We start from the raw sequence: 10659 nt of genomic DNA on the forward strand, positions 1-10659 counted from the left end.
AGAACCTTGTTGTGCGTTGTTGAGTTGTGCGTTCGTCTTGTAATCGGAAGGTTGCTGGTTCGAGCCCCGGCTTGGACAGTCTCGGTCGTTGTGTCCTTGGGCAAGACACTTCACCCATTGCCTACTGGTGGTCAGAGGGCCCGGTGGCGCCAGTATCCGGCAGCCTCGCCTCTGTCAGTGCGCCCCAGGGTGGCTGTGGCTACAATGTAGCTTGCCATCACCAGTGTGTGAATAGGTGGATGATTGTGTATAGTGTGAAGCGCTTTGGGGTCCTTAGGACCAAGTAAACCACTATACAAATACAGACCATTTACCAGGCATTTACCATTATCATAAAATAGGCACTAAACTTGAAGATTTAAGATTTTATTAGTTTTAAACATTTAGGTTAAATTTTATATAACTAAAAAAATAAATTATGACAAAAGTGGTGTTCTTTCTTGGCCAAGTGTGTGAGCTTATGGGCTCACACACTTAATGTGGGCAATACTGAATAAAATGTTAAGAATTATTTTACAAATCTCTGTCATACAAGGTTTCCAAAAAACAGACTATCCAAGGTATCAATGAGCATGCAGTTACGCAGTCAGACACTCAGACACACCCCTCCTCATCACATCTGTTCTTCTGAAACCAAGGCAGTGATGGTGAAAACGCTCAAAACAGGATTTCAGAAACATCTCAGTAGCTTTGTCCATCTTTGATAAGATCTGTGGTCCAAATACTACCTGTGACATGGTGACAACTGAAATACCAAACTCACTCCCCACAACTTTTTTCATGTTGTACATGTTTTTATGACAAATGTCAGAACCTAACCTTAAAACAAACAAACCTTCCTCAGCTATCTAGGTTACTTCTAACAGCTTATGGATCGACTTCAGTATCAAGGATGTTGGATGCTCTTCTGTTATAAATAAAATGAATCATAATAATAAGAATGTGAAGCTTTTGCTCACTCTCAAGCACCTTGGCCTCAATGCCTCTCTTCTCCCAGGAACAAAAGTGAGCATCAAATGGTGATCACAACAAACAACTGGTTTGAAAAGCAACACAGACTTTTACACAAATGCTACATCCGGAAAATAAACAAAAGATTTCTTTAAGTAGTCTTCAGGAAAAGTTCTCCAGGCTTCTTGAAGGACTTCTGAAGCTCTTATTTAATAAATTTATTAAATAAATTTTATTTGGGACAGTGCATGCAAATGAACATACATGTAAAAAAAAAGAAATTACATGAATGTAAAGATACCAGATTATAGCCAAAGTCTAATTTCCATCTGTTGTCCACAAAACACATTAAAAATGGACATAATAATTCATAAAAAAGTTCATAATTCATACATAATAAGAACTCAATCACCAAACTCACACATACAAACCATTCTATTCCCAAATAAAACATTAAAACTATACAACTTATACATGATCACACACTTGATTTGTCCATAACCAATTTTTAACCTGTGTCTTAAACAAGTTGAATGTAGAGCATTCTCTAATGGATTGAGGAAGACTGTTCCACCGATGGCCACCCTGGACAGAGTGGACGTTCTGCCCAAATACTGTCCGTCTGTGGGGTATAAAAAAAGTCTCTGCGGGTTGTGGCTTGAGTGGTCCTGTCTAAGCTTTCTTTATGCCTAATGAACTCCTTTAGTGGTGGTGGAGCAAGGGAGTGTAAGACTTTATATATTAAGCACACTCTTTGGATGTTGGCTGCCTTTTGTTCTGTTCTCTGTCAATATGTTCACTGCTTCAGTAATGGTGAGGAAACCAACCCATGACTGATGGCGTTCCACTCTGTGTTTTTCTATCCAGGTATGTGTTTACTGTGGCAGTGTATTTGGGATGAGCTGTAGCTCAGGAGGTGGAGCAGGTCATCTACTTATTGGAAGGTTAGTGGTTCAATTCCTGGCTCTTTCAGTCTGCATGTCAAGTTTCCTTGGGCAAGATACTAACCCCAAATTGCTCTCTGATACATCCATCGGAGTATGACTGTGTATGAATGTTAGCTAGGAAGCATTAAAAGCTTAGAAGAAAGTGCTTGTGTGAATGGGTGAATGTGGCATGTTGTATAGAGCGCTTTGAGTGCCCTGCTAAATAATCAGTCCATTTACCATTGTCACGCTGAAAGCTGAAAAAGTTGATGCTTCTCACACAGTATTACATGGTGGATCAAAATCTGATGATACATTTTTGTGTTTTTGTGAAAGGCTGCTAGTAACAAAGTGCCTAAACTATTCTTTGTCTACTACGTGTAAACACAACACTGGTCAATCCCTTCGGTTTGGAGCCTTTTTCATGCTTGAATGATTCATAGGTCAGTGTTAGGTGGCTTAATAGACACAAAAAACATTCCTATGAAAATGTCACATTTAAGGACTGGACAGAAAATTGGTGAAGAAGCTGTCAATGTCCAAAGGAAAACTTCACAAAGCGTGGAGAGCTGTTGCTAAAGACCTTTCTATAAAAAAAAATTAAAATGAAGTCTGACTCCTTGAAAGCAAAACAGAAAGAAACACGGGTCTTCAAGACTTCTGTACTTCAACACTGGCTATCCGACTTATATTAGACAGGCAGCTGCTTTATTATATCAAATAACAGTAACAGTGAGTTGACCAAAAGTCAGGCAAATGTAATAATAAAGTTAAGACACATTATTAATGTTGGTGAAATAGTTTTTGAGCCTGGCACTGAGGAAAAGAAGTGTACTGACCATTTGTTTTTTAGGAATCATGAATGAAATGTTTGATTTGTAAGAGGGACTCTGTTTTATTTTTGTCTTCTAAAAACTACTTAGTCAGTGAATGTGTTTTTCGATCCGGCTTCATTTCCTTTGCCAGCAGCCAAAATAATCTTCTTTGTAATTATTGACAAATCTATCTCAAACAGATCAGTCATGGACAACAATAGAAAAGCCTCCCTGCATGTTTAAAGCCTTTGTTTTCATTGTCTCTGCTGCACTGAGAAACAGCGCTAGCCTGGTGACAGCTAGGAGAAATGATTTTGCACTCTAAAGCTGTAAATGGGTGAAACACAAGGATTGCCAACAGCGTCACGAATTATATTACAGCTTACATCAACTCCAAATCACTTCGTGGCTGAAGACAACAGCCTAGTATAAATATATCTTAACTTTGGATGCCAAACCTCAAATTAACCTTGTAACTGTCTTCCCTTCACTGTGCCTTACTGTGTACCACAAACACCTACAGCAGCCCAAAACACAACATATCCCCCTAGCTTAGCACAAATCTGCTAATAGCAGCCTGCCACTGAAACGAGGTTTTCAGATTTTAAAGATTAAAGCTGCCAGTTGCAGAGCACGCGAGGTGCCTCTGTCAATTACTGTTTAAGCAGGCTTCAGTTAAGACCAATATGAATGAGTATCCTGGCTGTGGAACTGGTGGTACCACACCTGTCAGCTAACCTGCAACTCCGGAGGGAATTCATTTAATCATATAACCAGCAGTAATACCAGTGCTTAATGTCAAACAAACAAAAAAATCTGTGCCAATCCTCTTAATAACCAGCCAAGCAGAACATGTTTGGACCAACACCTCATTTAGTATGTGTACCAGAGCGTTCGACACATCAGACTCAAACTTAACACCATTTCTACTACTGCTGAAATTAATAATTGACTCAGTGATTAATTTGCAGCACTGCTGATATTTCGGATTAAGTATTTGTGCTATTTGTACAAAGGCTTTTTAAAAAGATCTACTTGGGTAATAGATGTTTTCTTGAGCTAAATTTCATCTTCGGGCAATTTAGTGAGTGGACAAAAAGTTAAACTAAAAAAAAAAAGATGTTGTAGGAACAGGTTCTGCTGCTAAGCAGCCATCTCCACGGTTAATTTGTGCAACTTACACCATACCATCAGCATATGAATGACTATATGTCTTGGTGACTACTGTAAAACAAGCTGTAAAACAGCACATATTGACTCACAAGTCAAATCTGATTTAAAAATGAGGCTCAAAAAAGCTGTTCATGGCATTGAACAAATGCTGTGCTCATTCACACGATGGACAGTGATACCCAACAAAAAGATAACTACACTTGCCTGCATCTTTGCTACAATAACTGAAACTGTCATGAACCTCAGCTGCCATGTTGGCTTGGATGATGCGAGCCCTTGTTCACCAGTTATAAGTTGATGATTGGGTCTGAGGGAGCAACTTTGGCATTACAAAAGTCTACCTTGTATTTCAATACGACTTTCATGTCATTGCTTTACAATATCTCTGGTTATAATTCTAATTAATAGGACTGGCATGACACCACTGAGATATTTCACTATACCTGAGCCTTTCTCCACATTGACTCAGTTACACTATAGTAAAAAGAGGACAGCAGCCTCTTTGTGCAATCCCTTCCGATCACAGGGCGATTGCACAGGTCATCAAGTGGGAGGCAACCCGTCTCCAAACAGTTGCAGTCACTCTTAAACAGATAGGTGAAGATTTGCAAATAAGAGCAGTCTAATTTATAAATGCAGACAAGTTGCTAATGAGGGCAACTTGCCTGCAACATGTCTCTTTGCATCGGGGGACTTGGTTGTTGGTTGTATTCTGCTTTTATTCCAATATAAAACCAAGCTCCAAAGTCATCTTGCAGTTAAACCCCAGCCCTGCAGCAACCACATCACAATTTATGAAGGAATTTCTGCTTCAAATCTGTGAGGTTCTGGCTGCAGTCTGCATGCAAGTATTTAATTTCTGTTTTTCTGATAGTTTTGCAATAAATGGCAATGTAGATGCAATGATTTCTTTACAAACAGAATAGACAGTTTGTCAGCTGGTCAGAGCTAACAGATAAATGGGTGTCGTTCTGTTAAATATAATAACACAAACTCACTGCCTCTACTGTATCATGCTGATCGTGCTTATGTCATCCCTGAAGGCTCAGAAAACACCATGTACACCACAGTATTTTAGTTCTGTAGTACTTTGTAGGATTTGTATTTTTACTAGAAAATAAAGCCTTAATGATGACAAAGCATGGCCAAAGCTTCTTCAGAGGGAATTTTCCAGAACAACAACACACATCCGATCACAAAACAAGCCCCGAATCTAACCTAATAAAAAATACAGAGGGAAGAGAAACCCAGGTGAAACCAAAACCTACTCAGGCGGGATAGTGACACTAATGGAGGGATGAGATGGCACGGGATACACTGTCTGTGAGGCTGCAGATTTAAAAAAAAAAAAGAAAAAAGAAAAAAAAAAGCGAGAAGCGCTTTATTCATCTCGCGTTTGTTCTTTTGTTAACAGGTGTTCAGTGTCTGGCCTGCAGCAGGCAACCGCGTGTCTATCTTCTCTGGCTCTGGGCTCCAGTTGTTGCTTCAGCAATATGAGGCTCGTGCCAAGATCGGCTTTAAGCAAATCTCGCTGCACCGCTTGGCTTCACTGACTGCCACAGAAGCTTAAGCATTAATCACATTATTTTGTGTATGATTTTGGAGGAAACTAGGCCTTAACCAACACATCCTGAGTGAGAATCGGGTGTACAAAAGGTGACAAATAAAGCAGGTGTTCAGGTCACCATAGAGACAACAGTAGGTTTTAACATGAAGGGAATGCAAACATGTTTACACGGCAGTGAGGAAAGTGTTTACCCAGGGGCACCAAGACACTTGAGCTGGCTTCATTAGGATACATTTTAATACCTGGGAAAGACTACCCACAGGTATACATGCATACGGCTGACACTACCCACTCTGAACACTTAGAGGCACACTGTGAAAGGCGTGGCACTCTTCCTTGCCTTTAATTTTATTTTGAGCTCTTTTCCTGTATTAGACAGCTCATTGCTGACAGATTTGGGCATGTTTGGGACCCAAGTTGCCACCAACTATTCAGCCCCCTCTCCTGCTCCCACACAAATAAATCAAACCCCCTTAAATATCTTCCTCCTCGGGCTGACGTCAGAGCATTGAGTTTTCCATGTTACTCTCTGCCTCCACAGCAACCCGGGGGGCGACCCACCCCCCCTTGACCTGACCCAAGGAGACACCCCCCTTTATTCCCCCCTCTGAAGAGTATTGTTCCCAGCACTTGAATGGACTGCACTAACTCATCTGGGCATGGATAGCAGTGTACAAAAGCCAAGGAAAGCAGGGGCTGAGACAAAACCAGCACTGACTTACATGTTGGATAAGCTTGTGCTGGTGAAACACTTGTTTTTACTCCAGTAGTAACACACTCTATATGCATCAAGCTATAATCAATATATTTGTACTTTGGCACAAAGTTTCAGCAAATGCAAAAGCCCCAAAGGAGCACTACACACTAATCATATTTGTTTACATTTTAATTTTGTGATAGGTTACTTCCTGATTTGAATTAAAAATCATGAGTATTTTACACTCTTGTATAAAGAAAGTTTTCAAATAGTTTAAATGGAGAACTTTAACTACTTTTCTTTAAGGAGGAAAAATGAAATGTAATGTAGCAAGCATTTCTCAGTATTATTATTATTTTTTACTATTAAACGGATGCTGTCAAGTCCTACAGATAAATACGGAGATACACAGTCATGACGTTTATGCACAGCAAAGCAACAGATTCAGGGCTTGAACTACACCAAATCACCAAAATGATGTAATTTTGGACCTGGACTGCATTGCAGAACACCTCGACTGTCACCTCAGAGAAAACCCCCACAAAGGAGCAGGAAGGTTAAACGCTCACAGCCTCGCTAAAATGCTTCCTCACGGTGCAACGACTCTCCACACCTGAGTTACACACCGCACATCCACAAACACATAACACATACACACACAGAGCGTGATGATGCGGCGGTTACCGTCCCGCTTGACTCACCGGACGGACGAGAGGGCTCCGACGCCGTTGGTGTTAGCGAAAGATACTTTTCAGAGGAGAAAATCTTGCGTGGTCTTCTCGGGCTGTCAGCCCTGTCAGGTGAGCTGCTGGCCGAGCTGCGGGTCAGTGCGAAGCTCCACGGCAGCGGCGGCAGACTGTAGCGCTGCTCTCAGCTTCCTCGTACGTGATTGGGCCAGGTGGAACGGGCGCATGCACGTGCCGCTCACCCTCCTCGCGCGCGCTAGCGTGTGAGCACTGGTGCAATCGCAAGGCGGCAAACAGCGCTGAAGGTGGGCTAGGTGAGGAGCTGGGTATAAGTGGGTATGTTTAATTAGGCGTGAGCACAGGTGGAGCGTAACATGTATTTATGCAACATTAAACCTCCGCGTTTGGCGCCGTGTTATTCTTATTTACTTGTATACCAAGTAAAGCCAGGATCAGTGTTGCTGATACTTTTAACCTATAAAGGCAGCTTATGTAGGGGAGATCTGTGTGTTATGATTCAAGATGAATCATCATTAATTTGTAAACCCTGAACACGTTTTAATGACCACTAAATCACTGTGATATATACCTATAAATATAATTAGTTAACACAACAAAACCCACGTTTCAGTTTTTGGTGTATTTTGAAACTTGTTTTTTTCTTCTTTTTTCGGGGGAGACCTGGAGTGTAAAAGTGCCTGTCTCTAAACTCTGGCTCAGCTTCTGTTTTTAGCGTGTTACTTAAATAAAATAGACATGACAGTCAACAAAAAACGGTTGAGACATTTTTCATAGTTCATGTTTAAAACCAGGGTTGGTATCGATACTGTCAACATTTGGATCAATCTGCACACCTGTAACACTATCTTTAATTCAAAGCTTTTGTTATTTAGCTGCCTATGATTTATTTGTTTTTGTATTTTGTATTTACACTATGAATACTTTAGACCAGGGGTAGGCAGCCTTTCTGATGACGAGTGCCATTTAAAATTTCCTCAGAAGTCAGTGTGCCATATGATTGCATTAGCAATAAATTTAATAACGCTCTATATGAACAGTTACACAATATATAGAACCCCTTTATATAATTATATTTGTTTGCAGATGTTGGCAGCTATCAGCGAATAGTTATCAGCTGTTTTGAAACAAAAAAAGACACTTTTTATCCATAACAAGAACTCCATGACAGTAAATGAACTGTACAACAGAAAATACAAATGCTATTTATGGTCTCCTCACAACAATGATAAGAGAAATAAACTGGGCCAATATGGCATGTTTGTTAATATTCAACCCAACCCTTCAACTCATTCATGTCACCTAAAAGATAAACCTGTTTCTCCATCACCTGTTCAGCTCTGATGATTCAGTAAGGACATCTCCTGGTTTCATCAGCATGTTTCCCTCTCACCAGATAACCAAACCGACATCATGACCTGCAGGTTTTACAGCTGTGGCTCCAGCAAACATCAGCTACTAGAAAGAAATATTAAATAAATTCTAACAACAGCTGATCAAGCTTAAACGTGCTGCTGTTGTTTAGCGCGACATCCGGCGCTTTCCTCTTTCTGGCGCAAAGTGGGCGATAAACAAACAAGAGAGAAAAGCCGATCAGCTGATCATTGATCAGTTTCATGATTGAAGTAGCAACAGGAGAGAGAGAGAGGGGAGAGAATGAGAGAAGAAGAGGCAGCTGTGCAGTGTAACAGAATAAATCCACCTTTGTGTCTTTTTCCATTCTAGCTGAAGTACGGGACAAACTGTGTCCCTTCTCAGCTCAACACCAAACGCATAATATTTTCTCTGAATGCGGGACTGTTGGCAACTCTACTAACTAACCTTATGAATAAAATAAAGTTCACTATCAGTAACATCAAAGCACAAACCCAGCTGTATAGAAACTCCGTCATGCTAGCTAGCACGCAGTACGAGTTATTGTAACTGACTGTAAAAAGTCAGCACAACGAAAATAAACTCCACCTAAACTTGGTTTATATCTGACCCAGATAGACTGCAGGTCATAACTTCTTACCTGAAGTTCAGTTCACCTGACACTCAGACCGGCGGCCACCTCGGGTCTCTCCTCTTGCCTCTCCTTTCTCTCATCCACCTGCTGGCCTCCACCACTTATTAATGTTACTGAATCTGTGGAAGCTCCGCCATAGCCACCACCAAACAACTGAGTTATTTTTTTACACACCGACCAGCATCTGGCCAGTCCACCACTTTCATTGTTTATACTGTTACAGAAATAAAAAATAAAAATCATCGGGCCACCGACCAAATGCCCGGTATGCCCGATGGCCAGTCCAGCTATGGTCGTGCCATCACTTACCCCTTTGCGTGCGAACTGTGGCACGCGTGCCTAGGGTTGCCGACCCCTGCTTTAGACACTTCACACAACGCATCTTCTCTAAAGGAAAACTTGAAAAGTTAACATGTTGCTAGTTTACCGTAAAAAAAACAAACAGGTTTCTCAAAATTTCGACTTGCTAAAATAACTCTAACTTGAACTTTTCAGAAATAAGCTAATCATTTTCACTCAGGGATGAATTTTTTTGTTTTTGTTTTTTTACTTCATTAATTATTTGTTATTTCAGCTACTAAACAAGCGGTTCCCATTTCAGGTATTTCAGAAGTGGTGGTGTGGGGTGTAAGTTTCTCTAAAGGCGGACTCCCCCATATGTACCTCACAGTGGTTTGGTCCACTGCCTGCCATTCCCTAACTCCTTAAGTTTGCAAACTGCAAACAAAGGTTGTGTGACACGCTGTTATTATAACGCTCAGTAAAATTAAACGTAGCTACCGTTGGAACCACACAACATTTTATTAGTTTCGTTACGTCACCGATAGGTCTTGTGCTTTAATGTAGATACTTCATTACTATGGGACTATGTATTTATGGAAAGAGGCAGTCTGTGCACATTAAAATTTGTAAATTTGTTATAAGTTATTGAATTTAGATTTATTTATTTATTTATATGTTGTTGTTGTTTTTTTTTTTTTTTTGGGGGGGGGGGGGGGGGTGATATTTTGATTAATCTGATATCAAACAATTACAACATTATATAACTTCCATCCATCCTGACCCTGTCCCAGTAGTCATAGGTAAGAAGTGCATGTCATAGCCAATCTATAGGAATTTCCCAATTATTTTAAGTTTCACATTTCAAATGCTCTCAAAATACCAAGATTTTGTTTAGCTAAAAAAAAACAAAACAAAACATTATATAAAATGCATTTTAAAACGATTAATTAGTTCCTACTTTGTGAAAGTCAAAAACGTAAATGTGAGATTCCTTTTTTTCCCCCAGCAATGGAAAACATTTACCTCATGCCCCCGACCCAAGACTTCATTTGTTGGCGTGGGACACTGAAAGGCCTCATTTGTGCCTGCAGATAAAACATGTCACTGATTTTGTGATGAAGATCCTCAAAGCTTTTCCCCGAGGATTAACCGGATCCTGCCAAATGTATAATTGTGGGTGTGGTGGGCTCATCATTGTGAAAACCTACAGAGGGATCTGAAAGCACATGGAGTTAAGTAAACGCAGACAAGTCCCAGTGAAATGGCTCCACGCTCTAGAACTGCTGGGTAAACTACATCAATCTGAATCCATATGTCAACAGAATACAGCAGGCTGCAGACTGATGTATCACAGCAGCCTGTGTGAAAAGGAAAGGTGAAGAAAAAAAAAAAAAGAGCATAAATAACCTGTAACGATATATTTTCACAGGCAGGTCAAAAGTAGCCTGCTTTTCTTTGTTGGCCCCTGGTGGTGACTTTCTATACAAGCTACTACCATTAACCCAATTACAGCACCAACACTGAACTCTGCAGACA

The 10659-nt window shown here is 40.5% G+C and overlaps 1 protein-coding gene across 1 annotated transcript in view; it reads right to left on the minus strand.

Annotated features, from left to right (window-relative positions):
• fhdc1 (FH2 domain containing 1) overlaps window positions 1-6958 on the minus strand; it is a 31262-nt gene extending 24304 nt beyond the window's left edge. Inside the window, exon 1 of the mRNA XM_006796135.2 lies at window positions 6831-6958. The gene's annotated coding sequence lies outside the window, so the exon portion shown is untranslated. The remainder of the gene's footprint in view (window positions 1-6830) is intronic.
• Window positions 6959-10659: the final 3701 nt, after the last annotated feature.

This window comes from Neolamprologus brichardi, chromosome 6 (genome assembly GCF_056152115.1).
Source record: "Neolamprologus brichardi isolate AB-2024 chromosome 6, ASM5615211v1, whole genome shotgun sequence".
In the NCBI taxonomy this organism is placed as follows: domain Eukaryota; kingdom Metazoa; phylum Chordata; class Actinopteri; order Cichliformes; family Cichlidae; genus Neolamprologus; species Neolamprologus brichardi.